At 59.2% G+C, this 20,125-nt stretch overlaps 1 protein-coding gene and 1 long non-coding RNA gene across 17 annotated transcripts in view; one reads left to right on the forward strand and one right to left on the reverse strand.

Annotated features, from left to right (window-relative positions):
* PITPNM2 (phosphatidylinositol transfer protein membrane associated 2) overlaps positions 1-20,125 on the forward strand; it is a 134,469-nt gene that overhangs the window by 48,724 nt on the left and 65,620 nt on the right. The window lies entirely within an intron of this gene.
* Positions 11,996-19,491, reverse strand: LOC123390138. The gene is made up of 3 exons (XR_006604757.1): positions 19,386-19,491; positions 14,096-14,336; positions 11,996-13,913 (listed from the first exon to the last, which is right to left on the reverse strand). It is a non-coding gene; the product is annotated as an uncharacterized LOC123390138 (long non-coding RNA).

The raw sequence follows: 20,125 nt of genomic DNA on the forward strand, positions 1-20,125 counted from the left end.
TCACGACCCTGAGATCAAGACCTGAGCTGAGATCAAGAGTCAGACGCTCAGCTGACCGAGCCACCCAGGCTCCCCTGATGAGTGCATTTTTTTAAAAAGTGACATTTCTGATTCAAGCCCAGCTCTAGGCTGCTGAGGGGGTCAGGGGACAGTTGAGCAGAGAATGTGAACAGCATAAACCGTGGCTTCCGAGAGGGGCTTTGGAGGGCGAAGGGTGTTCTTTCTGGGAGCTGCTGCTGCGGAGGGAGAAGAAAGAGTTAGGAGACCAGGACGGGGAGGGTCCATGTCAGGTGTCCTGGCGATTTTTCTTTCCTCTTCATGTGAGACAGGGAGGTTCAAAGCCCGCCGTCGAGGAAGGCGCGGAGCCCCAGCCACGGCAGTGGTCTCTCTGAACGAGGCCTCGGTCCCGGGCGGGAGCTCTGCAGCGTGTATGTCCCGAGGCCCAGCTTTGAGGTGACATCTAAGGCCTCGGGGAGTCCCAAAGGAGCTCAGATGAGAGGCTGCCGGCCCGAGCACAACCCGGGGATGAGGGGAGGGCCCTTGAGCATGTGCTTAATCTCGCTCTAATTGTCTCTGCTTTTCAAACAGCCTGAGGAGTAACCCCCGGTAGGCTGTGGTGTGGCAGGGCTTTCTGGAGAGTCGAGTCCTGTGCTGACAGGCCGCACAGCTCCCAGCTCTCCGCAGGCCACACCTGAGCCGTGGCGGGTCCGTGGGTCCGGAGGGGGCAGGAGTGGGGGGATGTCGCGGGGAAGCTGCTGTGGCAGGTGCGGCCCGCCTCACCCGCCCCGGAGTGTGCGTGCAGGACCCCAGCCGGGGCATTTCTCCACCGAACCACTTCCCCGCAGGGACCCCGCAGGTTCCAGAATGGAGCAAGAGGGCACCAAGGCACAGAGAAACAGCTCCGCACCGGCTCCCAGTGGCACACGCCCCGCCGGAGGCTGGCACGCTTTATTTAATTTCACTCCCGTATCAGCCGTGCACGACAGGGGTGACAGATGAGGACCTGTCTCAGCGGGGAGGTCTCAGAGCTTGTGAGTGGAGGGCGGCCGCTGCTGCTCTCCAAGGCCAGAATCTTCCGTATACCCAGGGGGTGGGGGGCAGCCCCGGGAGGAGGCTGATCTCGCGGCGAGTTCAGAGAGTGGAGTTGGGGTCTCCAGGGCAGCACGGGGTGAGGCTTCCTGGGTTTGGTAGCCAGACTCCCGTAGGCTCTGCGTGACGGCCTGCCTGGGTGTGGTGATGTCACTGTCCTTGAAAATATGTCAGCAGAGCTGACCCTTGTCTGGTTTCGCAGTGGGCCTCAGACAGACGGTGACACTGGCTTCTGTCTCCCCCCTGCTGCCAGCTCACTCCCACCCAGGCCCGTGCAGGGGAAGGGGAACCAGTTTCGAGAACGATCGACCCCATGTGGAAAAGCTGGATTGACGGACGTAATAACTCCCCCCTGTTGGCAGTGGTGAGAACAAAACGGGCAGCACTTATCAGCCCCCGTCGGGTTTCACGGCAAGACAGAAGGTGGCTCTTGTGCTGTGTTTTTCACCTGTGTCCTCCCGGCCCCGGAGCGGCTGCTCCTGTGGTCACACCTCACGCAGGTGCTTCTGGAAGCCGGCCTCCTCCTGAAGTGGCTGCAGCAGGCAATCCTGCCGTGAAGTCAGGCACCTTGGAGCAGGCGAGGCGGCAGGACTGAGTGAGGAAACGCTCCTCGCTGTTTGTGCAAGGTGACCGGGGGCTGGTAGCCTGGCCCCCGTCCTCGAGGGGGTGACCGCGGGAGCAGCCCGGCCCTTTGCTGCTTCGATGAGCCTCCTCCCTCCTGGGTACCCACAGCCACATCCTTCGCGGCTAGTGGTCAGCCCGTCCTCCCCGCTCGGACGCGTGGGGCAGGTGTGCCTGCAGGAAGGTCGAGGCTGACCCAGGTTTGGTGACCTGTTAGAGCACACGCTGGCATTGACTGAGTGTGGCGGCCCCACCTGGGGGCCTATGCATGATGCTTCTCTCACATTATCTTATGTCCTCTTTGCAACACTCCCGTGAAGTCCGCACCGTTATTCGTCTCATTTCATAGACGCGGAAACACCGGGGGTGAGGGGCCGTGCCCAGGTGTCACCACCTGGCTTTGGACTTCCCTTTGGAGGTCACAGTGCCCAGCAAGGGCCGGCGGGGGTGTTGGGGTCTCTGGGCAAGACAGAGGGCCCGCCCGGGGTTCAGTTCTACATCTGTGGAATGAGGAAGGACTCACCAGCCTCCCATGCCTCCCTCTGCCGTTGAGGATAGAAGGAGCTGGGCTGGGACTCGGGTTTGGAGCCCCTGAGGTGGCCCCCACGCTCCTCCCTCCCGCAGTCACAGTCCCCGCGCCGCTCCCTCGGCCACACTCATGTCCCGGCAGGACTGACCTACGCGGCCCGTGGATGATGGGGAAGGGACGGAGTGTGATGGCCAGGACGCCACGTGGTTTATGCCGTTCTGTCTTGCGGGTCCCTCGCTCTGGGAAGCCAGCCGCTGTGTCACGAGGACTGGCCAGCGGCTCCCTAGAGAGGTCTGGAGACGTGGTGAAGAACGGAGCCCCTTGCCCCAACCAGCACTAACTTCTGGGTCCTGCAAGCGAGCTCCCTCAGAAGGGGCCTGATGTCACTGCAGCCCTGCTCAGCGTCGTGGCCGTGACCCTATGGGGGTCAGAGCCCCCCAGCTGAGCCTCTCAGATTCTTGATGCACAGACACGGGATGAAACTAGACACGTTTATTGTTTCGAACGGCGACGTTTGGGGGTAATCTGTTACACTCCATAGCCTAACACCGAGTGGCACCAAGGCTGTTTCCCTTCTGTCGTTCCTCTGAGTCATCTGTGTTCATGGGGCAGATCTCGTTGTCTTCCCCCGTTTGTTGGCTCTCCATCATAACTGCAGGTCTCCACGGCTGGCAGCAAGGCCTTTACCCAGAGCGCTATGGGTTGTCCCATCCAGAACCGAAAGGTCATGTCTGCTTTGGCGGAGGGTGGAGACTGCCATCTTTAGCCTGAGCTCGAGGGCGGGGAGGGAGGCGATGGCGAACTGGGAGGCGGAAGGACATGCAGCCTGGCCCATGCAGCAGTAGCTCATCCTGGGGTTTCTCTGGTTTTGTTTACATCGATGTTTTTGATGAGGGTGAGGCAGGGATGTTCCAGAACTTCTCTGTGTGAGGACAGGAAGAAAATGTGTGTCTTCTCTTTCTCCTCAACGATCTTTGTCTTTCTTCACGACCACCTGAGCCTAGAGGGACTCCCCTTTTCCTGGGTTGGTCTGCAGAGAGCAAGCGCTGGGCGCGATCGGAGAAATGAGGGCAGCCTCTGGTCTTCACAGGACAGGGCTTGGGACCGGCAGTGAGGATGGCCGAGGCTCCCTTAGGAAGCAGGCCAGGCACCGGCAGGCCAGGGCAAAGGCAGGGAAGGTGCAGACCAGGCCCGGGTGCAGTTGGTCTCCTTCACGGGAGCCAGACTGGCTGGCTGATCAGAAGAACTGCCCCCACCTGGTGGCAGCGTGCACTTAACAGCCTCTGTCAGTGATGTCCCCACTGCAGACACAGAAAACACACACACACTGACCTTGCCCGCCGGTTTCAACACAGTACGTTTCAGACCCATGACCTGATGTCTAGTGCCCCCAGGGGTGGGGTCGGTGGGAGTGGAGACAGTGTGACTACCTCGGGCCTGTCCAAGTTTGCACAAAGGGGGCCTCGCTGTTCCCTGCATGGTACCTCCCTGAAGTCCCGGTGACTGCCACATCTTGAAAGACTGTCCCTTACTTCTCAGTCTCCAGACTTTAGGTGGGACGAGGAGAGAGACCGCTGTGTTCAGCTTGCTTTGGTCTGCTCGGTCCTGCTGAGTCCGTATATGCCTTTAAGAAGCTCTTCTGCACACCTCTCATTGTCTAGTTAGTCCCCATCCATTCACTCAACAGAGCTTACTAAGGAGTGTAAAACTTTGTATTGAGGTGCAACAGACTTGCAGGAGAGGTACAGACACAAAGTAACAAAGCACACTGCAATGGCTCTCTACATTAGGCTCCTGAGCCAGGGATCAGGACATTCTCAGTGCCCGGATGCTCCTGCCACCTGTCCACCAGCCACCTTCGCTCCCAAAGTCATCAACAGTGATGGAGCTCCGCTCACATGCGGGGCATCGTGCTCAATACTGTTGATTCAGGGTGAACCCAGTGACATCCCTTCTTATGATATACTGTTCCTAACAACAACAACAAAAAGATACACTGTTTCTTGGTGCTCAGTGCCAGGAAGGGAAATTAAGGGACTAGAATAGAGAGAGAGGCTGAGGTGGTAGGGGTTTTAGATCGCATGATCAGAGAGGACCTTTAAACTTAGGAAACATGTCCTGTAATATCTTTTTTTTTTTTTTTTAAAGATTTTATTTATTTATTTGACAGAGAGAAATCACAAGTAGACGGAGAGGCAGGCAGAGAGAGAGAGGGAAGCAGGCTCCCTGCTGAGCAAAGAGCCCAATGCGGGACTCGATCCCAGGACCCTGAGATCATGACCTGAGCCGAAGGCAGCGGCTTAACCCACTGAGCCACCCAGGCGCCCCATGTCCTGTAATATCTGCGGAAGAGGGAATGACAGGTGCAAAGGCCCTGAGGTATAAGTGTGCCTGGCAAGTTTGAGGAACAATGGGGAAGCGAGGGGGACTGGAACTGAAGGAGAGAGAGGAGGTGCTAGGGGATAGAGAATCAGGGGCCCCGTCTTGGGGGACTTGGAGGTCATGGCAGAGACTCTGGTCTTGGTTTATAAGTGCAAAGGGAGTCATTGGAGGGTTTGAGGCAGAAGAGTGACCTATTCTTTTTACACTTTCCCGTTCTCGCTTTGGCTGCCCTGTGGAGCCCGGAGCAGCAGCGGGGAGACCAAATAGCAATTCAGTACTGCAGTCGCCTGGCCCAGCGGTCACTTGAGGTCTGCAGATAACACTTTCTTTTAGAAAGTGATGTAGGGATGGGGCACGTGGATGGCTTAGTCAGTTAAGCTCAGTCAGTTAATCTCAGCTCAGGTCTTATCTCAGGGTCGTGAGTTCAAGCTCTGCTTTGGGCTCCATGCCCAGGACCCCACTTAAAAAAAAAGAAAAGAAAAGAAAAGAGAGTGGTGTGGAGGGAAGTGACTCTCCCTTGAGAAGGAGCTGGAGACACCTCGCCCGTTAGCTGTGTGCAGGGCAGCCCCCACCACGGTGTGGGGGGTGGCGGGGGGCAGGTCCCTCTGGAAGGGCGAGGGCCTTCAGGCGTCCTGTGGGTCTCTGAGCTGCCTGGAGGCGTGGAGATATCCCTTTCCTCTCACTCCCCAGCCTGGGTCCGGAGGAAGTTACTGCATACTCGGGTGCTGACCAGCACAGCTGGCTGAGTAGAGCTAAGTATTCAGACCTTGGGCTTGACACAGAAGACCTTCGGGAGAAACCAGGCCGGTAACAGCCCTGCTGTGGGCTTCCCCCAGGGACCTGCTCTGAGAAATTTAGCGCCAGCTTCCAGGGACTCACGTGCGATCTGGATGTCAGAGCTGCGGAGCCCGGGGGAAGGGGGGATGGTTCTGCCGCTGTTTGCTTGAGGCTCCTCCCTGGGTCTCTTCTTCCCTCCTCTCCTCCCCCCCCCCTTCCCTGCTTCCTTTCTCGCCTCCTTCCTTCCATCCATTTCCAGAAACCTTTTCCTTCCCCAAACAGGAATTCTGTCCTCATTAAGCACTAACTCCCCATTCTCCCTGCCCCCACCACCGCCGTTCTACTTTCTTTCTCCACGAATCTGCCAATTCTAGGCATCTCCTATAAGCGGAATCATAAAGAGTTTGTCCTTTTGTGTCTGCCTACTTTCACTTAGCATAACGCTTTCAAGGTTCGCCCATGCTGTTGGGGGTGGCCTTTTTAGAAACAAGTGGGGTGTTAGCTCGGCATGCCTGCCCCTGTCCCAGGAACCGCAGAGGCACGATGGGGAAGAGCATCGTGGGTCCCAGATAAAGTGACTCGCGTGGCCACTATGCCCGAAGGCTGGGGCTCCTCGTCTCCTGGCTTCACCTGTCCGTGCCTTCCAGGTGGGCTCACCTTGCAACCAAGGCCCTCGTCGCACCTCTCGTCCTCCGTGGCGCCTGTGACAACTTGAGGTGCACCTTCGCCCCTGGGCTCTGTGCTCAGGTGCGTTCCATCTCCGGCTCGTTTCTCTCCCGCCTACTGATGGGTCTTGTGCCCTGACTCTCAAGTCACATTTGACACGATTCAGCTGGCTTCCCACAGCCCTGCCTGCACCTGACCCCGGCCTGGCGGGCTGACTAGGGGAAGGAGGAGGCGGCGGCTTGGTTCTTAGACTATGGCTTTTTTATTTATTAAAAATTAATTAAGGGACTTTGATGTATCAGGACTTAAGAGGGGTTGACAGGTCACATGGTTTCTGAAAGCACTGGGCTGGTAATCCACTTAAAAAAACATTTTCTTCTTCTTCTTTTTAATTTAATGGAGGAAATCATTAGCTGGGAAATTGGTAGAACTGATTTATTCCTGTTTTGGGGAGGGGGAATGGAAGAGAAAATCTGCTCTAATTGCCGCTTGTTCTAGAAATATGTCAGCGGAATATTCCCATTGGCTGGGCCTGGCCTGGGTGAGGGCAGAGCCTTGAGCTTTCTTCCCTTCCTTCAGATCCTACTCTAAGCAGGGCAGGGGGCCGCGTGGACCCGGGTGGGTGTCTGTGATGTCCGCGGTGACACATCTAAGAAGTCCCCACAGACCTGCCTTGGCCCTTGGGGCTAATCCTGCTGGGGGCCCTGTTGCTTGCGAGCCCTCATTCCCAGGGACACAGGACTAGGACCCCCGTCTGGGAAAAAGGACTACGTGCTTCTTGGGCTCCATCCGGTTCCAAGGGGAGGCAACTGGGTTCACCCTAAAAATAACCAAACATGCAAAGAGCTTCAACATGCAAATGTTTTTCATATCTGTGGGCCAAATAATTTAAAGGTACAGCTGTTTTTCCACTGTCCTGATCTGTTTGTTTTCCCTGAGTGGGGAGGAGCTCTGACATGGTCTGGGGCTCTTCTGGGGTCACTGTCTTCCAGCACAGTGACCTGGCTAGACCTGGCTGAGGTCTAGCGGGCGCTGAGGCCTGGCCGTGGGCCCCAGCAGCTGCCCTCTCCCAGACACCTCCCGCGCTGGGGCAGACCGAGTGTAGCAAGGGGTGTGCACCGCTCCCTGCGCCGTCCGTCACCCCTTCGGGCTTGCCGGTGCGTGGAGGGGTCCGCCTGGCTTCCATCCTGGCCCAGGATGTGGGTAAATGAGTTCTCAGAGAGTACGAGGCTATAAATAGGCAGGCAGGAGGCGGAGAAGGTGAAAGGCGAGGGACCGCCAAGGTGGTGAGCCCCAGGTGGACTCTAGGTCTCCCAGATCCCCGCCAGAGAGCTGCCCTGCTGGGTGCCGGCCCCCCTAGTCCGGCAGCACGGGGCGCCCCGGGTCCTTGCTCACCCCTGTCTGTCCCCACCACCGCCCATGGCGCTCGCCTCAGTGCACACTGCCAGAGCAAATCGTCATGTCTGCGGCAGGGCACTCTTTCTGTCCCTGTAATAATCCTCCTGTGGACGTGCTGTGTCCAGGGAAAAGGCCCATCGAGTGGGGGCGTCACCCCTAGGAAGGCTTGAGACTGCAGGGCGGGGGCGGGGGGGCCGCGCTCCCTGGGAGTTGGTCTGCAGGGTTGGGAGGGGCAGGCCCAGACTTGTGGGCGACCGCCCTCTGCAAAGTCCCCGTGCTTGCACGCATTCCTTCAGTGCCTGCGTCGTGCAGGGTGCTCTTAGAGATGCTGGGGGGACAGCATTGAGTACAACCAACCCCAGTGCCTGTCCTCACGCGGCCTCCACTCCAGGGCGAGAGACTGTCGTTTCTCTAGAAGCATGTGCTGCTGGACCATGCATGGGCTCGGAAGACGCAGCGAGTTAACGAAGCCGGGCTCGCAGGAATAGATACCGCGCACGTCCGTGCATATGAGACGCCCCAAGGAGGCACTGGGTGCCTGGGGAGGGGGCGTGCGAAGGTAGTGGTAGAAGGGGGCAGAGCCTCCGTCCTGCCCGATGAAAGAGTTCTGGAAGTGGACGGTGGTGAAGGCCGCACGAGAGCTTAAGTGCGCTTCGTGCCATGGAACCGGACACTTAAACGTGGTTAAGATGGGTGATTTGATGTTCCATATTTCAACACAATTTTAAAAATAAAAATAAAAAGAAGAAAGAAAGGTAGGTAGTGTCTTCCATAAGGATTAAAGCTGTGAGGTAAGTGAGAAAGGCCGGGGCGGGTTGGGGTGAAGGCGGAGGATGGCCTTAGTGTGAAGGGGAGGCAGCTCTGGGCGAAGGGAAGGCCGCCGTTGCCGGACAGCGTGGGGCTTAGGTTCGAAGGGGATCCCTCTGGCCATTCTGGTCGGGGAGGCCGGGGGCTCTTGGGAAGTGAGAGACTTTGCTGGGGTGGGGACAGGCTGGGGCTTCCTGTCATCAGTTCATGAGCTCATACCAGGAGCTGTGGTTCTCTGTGGCAGATTTTTCTGGAGTCCTCCCTGTCGGTCCCCAGATGTCACTTCTCCCTTCCCAGTGTGGGCGGGTTGGAGCAGGTCAGGGGCAGGAGTGGGCCAGCTTGGCCAGACTCTGGCTCCTCCTCTTCAAGCTTTGAAGCTGCACAACTCCTTGGAGCCGCACTGCCATCTCTGGGCCCCGGACCTGCCCCGGTGTGGGACCCCTCCCCTGCAGGACATTCCGGGGTTGCTCTAAGGAGGCCCGTGCAGACCAGGCAGTGCTGGGGGCTGGGCTGGAGCCCCCAGCTCTTCCTGCCTTGCCCATCCTCCTCCAGCTGAGTCTGGGTGTCTGCTTCTGCAGAGTGAGGAGGTCGGATGTGTTCTGGTCTGGATTCCAGTCCAGACTCTGTGCTGGCAGACGGAATCTTCGAAAGCTTCTGGATGCACGTGGGAGGGTCCCCCTGGGTGCCCAGCCCCACAGCCCAGCCTGGGACTGAGGACCTTCTGTGCATCTCCGCAGGGGTCCCTGCTGCCACTTTAGGGATGGGGGAGGGTCTGTTCCAATCCTGTAGCTCTGGCCCAGACATTCCAGGGATGACCTCAGGAGTTGCTGGGGGAAACGGCAGGAGATGGGGTTCTAGAATAGGGGTCTGGGGCCAGTAGGGACAGGAAGAGAGGTCAGTGGTTCGAAGATCCACGTCATTATGGAACCCACCGAGCCCACTCCCCAGCTGGTGCCTGCTTTGTTCCCTGAGAGCCCAACCCCCTGCCCTCTGTCCTTTTAGAGGGGCCCGGAGGGCCGGGCTGCAGACGGAAGTCTGCTCTACCACCAGACGGTGTGGGGTAAGTGGTGAGAGGGAGGACTGAAGGAGCAGGGCTGTGAGCTGGGTGCTGGGTCTGGGCACGTGTCCTGCCGTCCCGTCTCAGCAAGTCCTTGGGGCTGTCCAGGGCAGTCACCATGAGCTCCAAGCGACGACTCGATTTTCATTTTACGTTAAAGTGAGATAAAATCTAAAATTTCCTTTCCTGGTCACAGGAGCCCTACTCCAGGTGCTCACTAGCCACGCGTGGCTGGTGGTGGCCGTACCGGACAGTCTAGACGCAGAACGCTTCCATCGAGGAAAGTTCTTTGGGGCAGGGCCTGTCTCGTTCCTAGCATAACCCCACAATGGAGACTGTTGCCCCCATTTTATGGATGAAAAAGCTGAGGCTTAAAGCAGGGACTGACTTCCTGGTTGTGTAGCCCGTGGGCGCCAGAGAGTGCTCGAGCCCGGGGCCGGTGGGCCTCAGTGCGTGGGGGTGGGGCCGGTGTGCTCCCGTGTCCGTGTCCGGCTGCCCAGCTCGCTGGGGCCCACGGAGGTTGAGGATCATCTTCGGGCCACACACAGGCCCTGGGACCCCGCCTCCTGGCTCTGTTACCTGGTGGGGCGTAGTCTTCAACAAAAAGGCATATCAGGGTTTCTTATGCAGTTTGGAACCTCCTCAGCCTGATCCCTTCAGACCAAACCCCTCGGGAGGGGTTTCAGGAGGTGTTGCCGAGAAACTCTTCTTTAAAGTGAGAGGACCCTAGCCAAAACCCAGCTGCCCCCCAGAGCACGAGTGCATCTGGCTCTTCCTCCAGCGGGACTGTGATGCAGCCTCCGACGGGGAGGAAGTGCGGACACCTGCAACGGCCTGGGTGAGCCTTGCCAACGTGTTTCTGTGAAAAAAGCCGGACACTAGAAGCCACATAGTGTGTGGTTCCCCTGACAGGAGACGTCCAGAAGAGGTAAATCTTAGAGTTGGAGAGTAGACTGGTGCGTGCCAGGGGCTAGGAAGAGGGGGATGGGAAAGCGAGAGGCCGTCTGGTTTGGGGGACAATGAGAATGTTCTGGAACGGAAGAAGGTGGTTGCACGGTGAATGTGGCACAGGCCCCCGAGTCGTGTACTTCAGCGCGGTGGAAGTGGTCAGTTATGGGTTGTACGTGTTTTGCCGCACTGAGGAAGTGAGGCACAACGGCGGGATCTAGATGGCGCGGGTGTGGGTTTGCTGCGTAAAGGGTTTTGGACTTTACCATATGTTTGAGCATCTTCATGATAAAAGGGGGAGGGGAAAAGGCGAGAACAAGACTGTGGAGGAAGGGGTGTCTGGCTGGCTCAGGGTCCCGAGTTCAAGCCCCGTGTTGGGCCTACTTCCATACGTACATAAAAACTTTTAAAAATTAATAAATGAAAAAGATTGTAAAAGGAGAACGTTTGTAAGGCTGCGGCCTTCGGGCTGGACTCCCGTGTGGGCCGTCCTTGGGTCTGTCTGTGTTAGAGCTGCGAGCTGAGGTCTCTGTGACGGCTTCAGGCTGTGGAGAGCCTTCACCCCATTCGATCTCGGGGAGCAAGGAGAGGTGGGGTGTGGGGTGCTGTGCCTGCTATGGAGACGGGGTTCCCCAAGGTGGTGTGTTTTCTGGTGCCTGTGCCCCCTCACTGTTCCCAGCCATTTGGGTGTCCCAGGGCCTGGGGGTACAGACTCGGAGTGGGGGGCTTATCCTGCTTTGTCATGAGGAATGTTGGCCCAGAGACATGGCTGGGCCTGCCCCGTCACGTGATCTCCATGAGGAGATTCAGAGACCCCAAGCCAGGCCTCCCGGCTCTCTCCCCAGCCCCATTTCTGCTGCTCCAAGTGTGACTGAGCCAGTGGCAAAGGCCGCCCTGGAGCTGGGCTCTGTATGGAACTAGTGGGGCCACAGAGGGCAGGCAGGAGCAGGTGTCCTACAGGGTCCGCCGCCCTGCCCCCCACCCCCACCTTGCCCCTCCGCATGGATGGCTCTGGGCAAAGGAGTCCTCTGCTGGGGACACACTTGTTCCTGATGGTGGGAGATGTGGCTGACACTCATGAGGCCTGTGACTGGGGGTCCGGCCACTCTAATTTTTAGAAATGGGAAGGTGGGTGGAGGTCTCCAGTGCCTCCCCGGACACCAGGGCCCCAGGCTTTGCCCAGGCCGTCGGAGGGGCTCTGGTTCCAGCCCCTGTGGTTCCTGTGGTCTGGCCGGCAGCGCAACCTGAGATGAGGGCACAGCTCTGGGGGTGGGGGGGTGGGGGGGGAGCAAGGAGCCGGGTGAGGCCGTTTCTCCCACTGCCACCCGTGCAGAGCGGCTCCTTGCCCCAGGGGGCCGCCGCCGTGGGCCCGGCTTGGGCTGGGGGAGGCTGCGCGGGGAGAAGGTGGGGATTGGCTCTCCGCTGACGCCTTCCCGCTGGCATATGGCTCCTCCGCCCGCTGCAGGCTCTGCCAGCGGCTCCCCCTTCTCCATGGCAACTTAGCTCAGTGGTCCCAGTGGAGGAGAGAGAACCAATTCTCCCTCTTCCCTCCCTCCCTCCCTCTCCCCACCTCTTCCTCCTGCGTCCCTGCCGCCCCGGGCTCCTGCGTGTTGGCCGGCCGTCTGTCTGTCCGTCCCGGAACCTCCGCGCTCGGGGGCACCCCCCGGTCCAGGCCTGGGTTGCCAGCGGAGCTGCGAGCCGGGGGCGGCTCCCTGAGGCCGGCAGCATGGGGAGCCGGGCGGACCTCCGCAGACACGGGGGGGCTGCGGGACGAGCCCCGGCCCGGGGCGCTCCGGCTCTCACACTCTGTCCCCCCTCTTCCCCTTCCTTATATTTTCTTCCTGAAAGGTAATTTTCTGCGAAAACTGTCACAGCCTTAGGAGGGGTTTATTAGCAAGGAAGGCTCATTCTGGTCACGTGGGCTGCTGGTTTTCTCTGAGTAGCTGGGATGGAGGGAGCTGGGGAGGGAGAGGCATGGCCTTCTCGCCGGCTGGGAGGGGGCTTGGCGGCACTGGGGGGCGTGGGGTCCCCTGGGCGGCTCTGAGCAGCCTGGCTCCTGGCCCCTGCCCTTGGGCCCGCTGCTGTCTGTTACACTCCTGCTTTCCCATGTAATTGCCACACAGCATGGACAGTCTGCTTTCCTGGACCTGGTCTGGCCGGGGGAAGGGATGTGGCGAAGCACACACGTGCACCCCACATGGGGCAGGGCTCCCAGTGGCCCTCGCGTGTCTCTGCCTGGTTCACTCTCACCTGGAAATGGAGCGTGGTGGGGGAATGTGCTGTCCCTGTAACCAAGGATCTCCGGGAGGATAGAGGAAGCGAGGAGCAGCTGCTGGCTGGTTCCTGGCAGCTTGGCCATCTGTTTGGGACAGTCCCTCAGCAGAGTTTGGTTCAGACAGGACTTTAAGACCGCTGCCCAGTGGGTCGAATCCTATCTTGTCTTCCCCACTTCCGGCCGGCCGTGGGGCTCGGGATGGCTTTCCTGGTGGGAGCTGAAAGCATTCCTACAGGAAAAGCTGTAGGCTTTCCTGGTGGGCACTGTAGGTCCCGGGGCATTCTCCAGCTGTGCGCCCTGTTGGGGGGAGTGTGGGGGGTGGGCAGCCCCCCCCCCCCCCCCCGCACCTCCTGCGCAGCGGGGGGGGCGAGCCTCCCGTGGTCAGCTAGAACCTCTCTTATGTCGATGGAAAGTGAGGTGCAAAGGGGAGGGATTTAGCATCTCGTCCTTAGAAGCCCCGGGCTGAATGGTGTCTAAGAAGCCGTCTGTGATCTTTAAATAGAAAGCCAGCGAGCGCCAAGTGGCCCGTCTGACTCACAGGGAAGCTTCAAAGTTTGGTGCAGGTATGCGGGGAGACAGCTCAAGACTGAAGGGGGCGCCCGACGCCCCGGTGTGGGGGCGCCTGAAATGGCAGCTGTGTGTCCTGGAGTCAGGCTCCCGGGCTCTGGGGGGATTATATATTGTTTCGGGGTCTTCTCTGACAGATGCTCTAACAACAAATCAGCCTCGAAAGGCGGCCCGAGACAGGGCTCCCCGTCTGGTTCTGGGGTCGGGCCTCTCCCAGCTACATTTGCACATCCCCCAAAGCCCTGTTTCTCCCAAGCTGCACTCCACTCTGAGTTCCGGGTGCTTCCCCTTGATAATCAGGCGGGTTCCTGTCGGGCTGGACGGGAAGAATGCTTCTGTGTCTGCAGACGTCTGTGCTGTCCTGCTTTCCCTTCGCTTTGAGCCTGGAGTCTGTCACGGAGACCCTCCTGGCATCTGGGTGCTGTGCAGGCTTCTTAACGACATTACCCGCATCTGGACTCTCCTTGGTTTGCTGTAAATTCTGATAAGTTTACGAGTTGAATGACGGTTGGGGGGGCGGTGTGCTGGTTTTGTTCGGTTTGCTTTTGGCTTGCTGGCTCAAGGCGTTATCTGATGTGACCCGAAAGAGGTCTGCCCCATTGCGTGGCAGCAATCCGTGGATTGTGTGGCGGCAATCCGCTCCCATGTTTGCTGTCACCCTCCATGGGAAGCTGGCCCGCGGGCTGCAGCTAGGGTGACTCTGCCCCCACCCTCCGCCCGGGGTCTTTCCTGTGCATCTGGGGTGGGGGGTTGCTTTGGTGATGATACACGTGTGTGTTCAGTCATCCCAGCAAGCCCTAAAGTCAGAAGGACGGCAGAGCGCGGCTGGTGTTGGAGGAGGGAAGCTGTGCTCCAGCAACCCGCCTGCTTTCATCCGAAGTGAATCCCAAGTGCTCTGTGCCAGCCCCCCCACCCCGGGGCCCCCAGCACCAGGAGCCAGCCTCCTCCCTTAGTGTAATTTCACGTCGCAGTGACTTACTTGAAAGCTTCTGTAAAGAGCTAGAGAGGGTGTGAGAGCAGGTCGGAGAGGTGGGGGCCCGGGCTGCCGATGGCTCCAGCCGGAGAAAGTGTGGAAAGCTCATTCCAGGAAAAGTGGAATAATCACCCGTTGGCTGGCGTTCAGGCGGTGAGTGACTCTCTCCTCTTTAACTCCACGGGAGCACTGGGATCCAGGGAAGGGCTCGGTGGGAAGCCCGGTGGTTCGGGCAGCTCTCACGAGGCTGTGGGAGAGAGATCTGTTTTACTTTTTCCCCCGAGCGCTGGTGTCCAGCACCCAGGCTGTCCCAGGCGGGACGGCAGCGCTGCCTCTGCGTCCGGGATTCTGGGACTCGGGACTGTGTCCGCCCGGGAAGCCGAGCCGATGCCCTGGCCCAGCCCCGGGCCCAGCCTGCAGAAAGTCTGCTGGTGGTGGCTGCCGCTCTTTGTGCCACACACACGGCTTTAGAAAGTGAGCAGGAGAAAAGAAGCTCACGAGTGTTCGTAATCCCAAGCTGTCTTGTGATGTCCCTCTCTCACACACGTGCGTGCACACACCCACACACGCACGTGTGCAGTTACACGTGTGTTCACACCCTACACTCACACACACCCCTACTCTCTGCACACACATGCGGTCCCACATGCACACACACACTCTCACACATGCATGCACACCCGTACACACACTTACACACATGCACACTTGTACACACAGGTCCGTCGTCCCCTTCTGTCATCAGGGCGGCCCGGACCCCTGGGCATTCAGCTGTTGGCGGCATGATCTCCTATGCATGGCCCCTGGTGTTGGTGAGGTTGTGCGGCTCCCCTCTCATGCGCCGCTTTCCGGCCTGTGTCTCGTGTGTGAGACAGACCGTTCCCACCCCACTTCTCCCAGCGCCCCCTTTCCCGTGCCCCCAGGGCTGTGCTGTCGGATGCAACACAGACAGTGGCGTGCTGGTGTGTGCAGGGAAAGCCCCCAGTTGCCGGCTTTGCATCCCGGGCCCCTGAGCGTCTCAGGCCAAAAGGAAGGAGGTTGTCAGACTGCCGGACGGCAGATGCGCGCACGCGCACCCGCGCTCCGGAGTTTTCATGGTCAGGCTTGCTTGGCTTTGCATCCCGTGTTCTCCCCAGTTCTGGTTCGTTTCTCAGAGCACAGTCGCGGCAGACTCTGCACCCTGCCCCCTTGCCGGCACACATCTCAACCAAGCTAACCATCTGCAGACGCGTTAGAGAAGTGTTCGGTGTGGTCCCATTCTACAGAGGAGCACACTGAGTCTCAGAGGGCTTGAGTAACCCGCCTGGGGAAGTCAGAGCATGAACTCAGATCTCAGATTCAAATTCATTCATTCACTGGGCGCTGTGCCACTGGGCTTCGGGAGGGAGAGGAGTCCATCTGTCCCACTTGTCTGAGGAAGAACAGGGTCAAGTGGGGAGCAGGCTCTGAAGGAGGCCACAGCCCAGGGCCTGAGTGGAGACCCCCTCACTGCCTGCCTCCCAGCCCCCCACTCCTGCCTGAAACTTGGGAGCCAACACTGCCCCATCGGGAACCTCCGTCACCGGGTCTGGACCCGTTCTTCTGCTTTCTTTTAAAAATGTTTCTGGCATCATCCCTTCATGGGGAAGACAGTCTGCAGAGAGGGGTCTGTCTGCTTTATGCTGAGAGCTTGTGTGTGGTGGCTCAATGTAGTAGGAGGGGCACTGCACATCAGGAGACCGAGCCTCAGTTTCCCCGTCTTTCACATGCCTCAGCATAAAGGAGGGGCTGCGAGGGTGCCCGGCAGGGGGGATTGTGATCAGGCCCTAGGACTTCACAAAAGCATATGCCTGGACGGTTCCAAACAGACTGTAGGCGCGTTGATTGTGTGCAGAGACACACAGAGAGAGGGCTCACACGGTAATGCACTTGGATTAAACAGTTGTGCCGGTGAGAAAGTATATGAAAATTCTCACATTGTATTTGCAACTTCTCTGTACGTTAAAAATTACATGAAAGAAAAAAAGGACTTAGGCAATTTGAGGGCTTTCCCCAAAGATGGGCAGAATCAGGACTTAACCGAGGAGGGTTCGTACCTCAGAGACCCTCACAAGAAGCCACATGGATAAGCCCGATGGCCGTGGGGAGAGGTGGCCACTGGGGTGAGATTTTTTAGGCCACGGCAGTCTCTCCAGAGGCAGTGGTCCTGGGTGCAAGGGCTTCCGAGGTCAGGTTCCTCCCTGGGCTCCCTGACGGGGCACCAGGCTGGGATGCCTTCCCCACAACCACTGCCTGGTGGCCTGAGTCTTCTTCTGTAGGACCCAGCCTGCTGCCTGCCCCAGGCCCAGAGAATATTGTTTGTAACTCCTGATGGTTTCTTGCTGGGGTGCTGGTTTGTCCTGTGGTTGCGAATGCACGCATTAGGTCAGCCTTGTGGCCCCTGGCCGCCTGGGCTCCTGAGAGCTCCTCCAGGTGAATGGCCACCCTCCAGTCCTCAAGGCAGTCGCGGGGAGGGAACGCCAGACCAGTCCTGTCCCTGTTCCTTGCAACTTCCCCTGCCTCCATTATCCCCCTGACAAAGCCCTGCTTGCTGGAAGTGAATGAACCAGGCATCTGACATGCTCTGATCCGTTCCACCGAGCAGCAGCTGCCCAGCGTGTGCCTCAGTTTCCCTACCTTGTTGCCCTAGCTGGAGGCGCTGTCCTCCCCAGGTCCCTATCACTTCTCTGCAGGCAGCCCAGAGGGGAGCAGGGAGGACAGGAGGAGACACCCCGTAGGAGCGCTGGGGTGCTGGGCCACCTCTAGCCTGTCTCCCAGCCTCCAGTGCCCACCCAGCACTAGGGGAGAGCAGAGGGTAGAAGCGGGTCAGAAAACCCTGGAGAATTCCCTTGGCCTCTCCGAGCCTCGGTCCCTTGGTCTGTATAACAGAGTTCATGGCAGGTGCCCACTGGAGACCAGGAAGGACAAGAGGACGGCGTGTCGGGGGGCCACTCTTGGCTGCACCGGTGCCCTCACTTGGCCTATCGTTCTGAGCCCTTGTGTAAGCACTTCACAGCTTCCTAGGTGTGGGTACACATTATCGAGGCCTGTGGCTGTGACCGGGCTCCGGCAGGGCTGTGGCAGACTGCGCAGACAGGGACCTGGGGCACAGGCCACTCTAAGCTGCTCTTACCGCCTGGCTTCATTTGCCCGCCGGACCCCTGCTCACCTGCTTGGCTGAGGCCTTCCTGAGACTCTGGGCTCCCGGCATGGGCAGACCAGGAGGTAGGGGCAGACGTGGGGTGGCAGGAAAAGCAAGGCTCATCGGCCATGAGCTAGAGGGTGAGTCCTGGCTCTGTGACCTCCAGAAGCTCCAATCCTGGGAACCTTAGCTTCCCCCCATGCAGAACAGGGGTGCTGGGTGAGAACGTGAGACTGTGCTTGCCTGGCCTACAGGAGTAGGGTGACAGGGTGACCGTTTTATAGGGCTCTCCTCCAGTGCAGGACTTAAAAATGGATTGCTTTCAAACGGCCACTCCGTATCAAAGCCCATCCTCTTAGGATCAAGGCCAGGCCAGCTGCTGTTTTTCGTGCTCTCCAATGTTGGGCGGGCCGGGGCTGCTGGCAGCCAGGGGGACCTTCTGTCGGGAGGCGTGGTCACTGAGCTGCCCGGGGGCCTGGAAGATGAAGCCTGGGCTCTGCCAGTCCCCTGAGCACACATGGCACATGGGATTGCTGATGGGGAAACCTCGGTTTCCCCATCAGCTGGGTGTGTCCCAGCCGGAGCTGCTTGTGGCTCTAGTGCCCACAAAGAGAGCCAGGGCCAGAACTGATGCTCAGATCACCGCCTAGCTGTCTGCCTTCCCAGGCAGGGGTCGGCACACACACTGGGCTTCTGGGTCAGGCAGGGCCGATGGGGAGACCAGCAGAGACACAGAGCTTTCCCGAGTGACCCAGCCATGCTGGGTGGCTCCTGGAGGCAGGACAGAATCAAACCTCCCCCCTTCTCCTTCTGGCCCGTGCCCCACTGCTCCCCTTTTACAGCTGTGGGGGGGCCATGCTAGGGACATGGTGATGGCCCTTCTGAGCAGTGCTGGCCCAGCTCTTACTCTACCATCCACCCAGGTCAGGCTGATGCGTAAGGGGGTGTGTGGGTGCCGGGCTCTTAGGAGGGTCCCCTCCAACCCCTTGCAACTACCCCAGGCCAGGCTGAAGAACCAGGTGGTCCCTGTGAGGTCCGAGTGGCAGCCTTGCCTACAGCTTGAGGAAGAGGCTCTGCCTTGTGCCTTGGAGCAGAACCTTCCATCTGACAGGCAGCCCCACTCTGTGACCGCTTGGAGGTCGTGGGAACCACGAGTGGCAGCCAGCGGGAGGGGCTCCTGTCTCGGCCTGGCAAGTGTCATGTTCATCTGAGCTGCCCTGCCCGGGCGCTCCAGGAGCCTGTTTGTGAAGAGAGGGCTCTTGGGGAACAACCATCGAGCGCCTGCCAGTGGCGGGGGGGGGGGTCCCCCAGGGCACAGAGCCACTGCCACCGTGGGCCTCAGGCCCTTGGAAACGGTCTAGCTCAAGCCTTCCTTGCCCCTGGGAAACAGACCTGCAAACGCCAGGGTCCTCCCACAGCCCCAGAGGGTATGACCAGGGTAGGACTTATGCCCCCAAGAGCGGTGGACTGTGCTGGGGGGCAGGCAGGAAGCTGGCCGAGCCTCGGGGCTCCACCTGCCTGTCTCAGTGCGGCCCCTGGGCCCTCTCTGGCTTTCCTGTCCCCCTGTAGCATCTCCTGGCTGGCCTTGCTGCCCAGGGCTGCCCACTCCTCTCTAGTCGGTGGAAACGTGGTGGCCGTGTTACTGCTGGTGTGCAGGGCTCATGCTGGGACGCAGCTTCGCAGTTCCCAAAGCGTGTTGCCTCCAGGTTTATTCTTGAGGCTCACCGTGGCCTTGTGAAATGGTCAAGGCAGGGGACCAGAGTCTTTTCTATGGAGGGACAGAGAGGTAGAGGGAACTACCCAAGGTCAGCCAGCTGCTCTGGGGCAGAATTTGGACTCCATGTCATTTACCTAACAAATATTGGCTGGGCACCTGTTTTGGTCAAGAACTGCTCTGGCCAGGCCCCGGGAAGGCCACTGTGAGCGAGACACGGCCTGAGCTTGAAGGCAGAGCAGGCAGGGACATTGAAGTCTCAGAAGGGCCAAGCGGAGAGTCAGCACCAGGAGCCTGGGCAGCCAATGAGCCCTCAGGGATCCCTTACCTGAAAAAAGGGCTCTTTGAGCCTGAATCAGAGGGCTCAGTCATCTGACTGCAGACGCAGAGGGACACCTGGAACCTAGGCCACGTGTTCTCACCTCCGGTAGGCTTCCTGATGTCACTGGGGAAGGTGCGTTGAATGCAGGGTCTTGGTCTTCTCCTCCAGAGGTTCTGATTCTCGGGGGGAGGGCTGGCCATCTGCGTTTTGAACAAGCTCCCTCAGTGTTTCTAAAGCAGCTCATCCCTGTCTGTGATCTGAGAAATGCTGGGCTGGGCTTCTCAGAGCCCCTCGAGCTGGGATGGTCCTAACTTGTCCCTAGGCACAGTAGCAGCCACAGAGCTGCTGGCCTGCTGGGGCTTTCTAGATGCTGAATTGTCAGGGAAGCCTTGGCCGGCTTCTTACTGCAGTGAGAGGTTCCTCCAGGATAGAGACCAGTAGGAGATGCTGAGCCAAGATCAGGGTGGGGGTGGGGCACTTCTAGTCAGAGAAACCTGCAGTCCCTGGATTGGGGCCTCACCTGGGGTGGGGGGTGCTTCTGGCTGCTTGCTTAGGGTTGGTGCCCCTAGGGGCCTAGAAAAGGCTGTCCAGGTGCAGTATGGGGAAGCAGGGAAGAGAGAGGCCGGTTGGCTGCATGTCCAGTGGCCGCTTCCCCTGCGTGTCTGTATTGTGGATGCAGAAGGGCAGTATGGGGAAGCAGGGAAGAGAGAGGCCGGTTGGCTGCATGTCCAGTGGCCGCTTCCCCTGCGTGTCTGTATTGTGGATGCAGAAGGGTTACTCACTGGCCTTCAAGTACCCTTAGCTAGTTGGCTGCAGACCTGGTGGCAGCACAGTCACAGG

The sequence above is a fragment of the Mustela putorius genome, unplaced genomic scaffold, assembly GCF_011764305.1.
Source record: "Mustela putorius furo isolate JIRA1106 unplaced genomic scaffold, ASM1176430v1.1 tig00537248_pilon_pilon_pilon, whole genome shotgun sequence".
Lineage (NCBI taxonomy): Eukaryota > Metazoa > Chordata > Mammalia > Carnivora > Mustelidae > Mustela > Mustela putorius.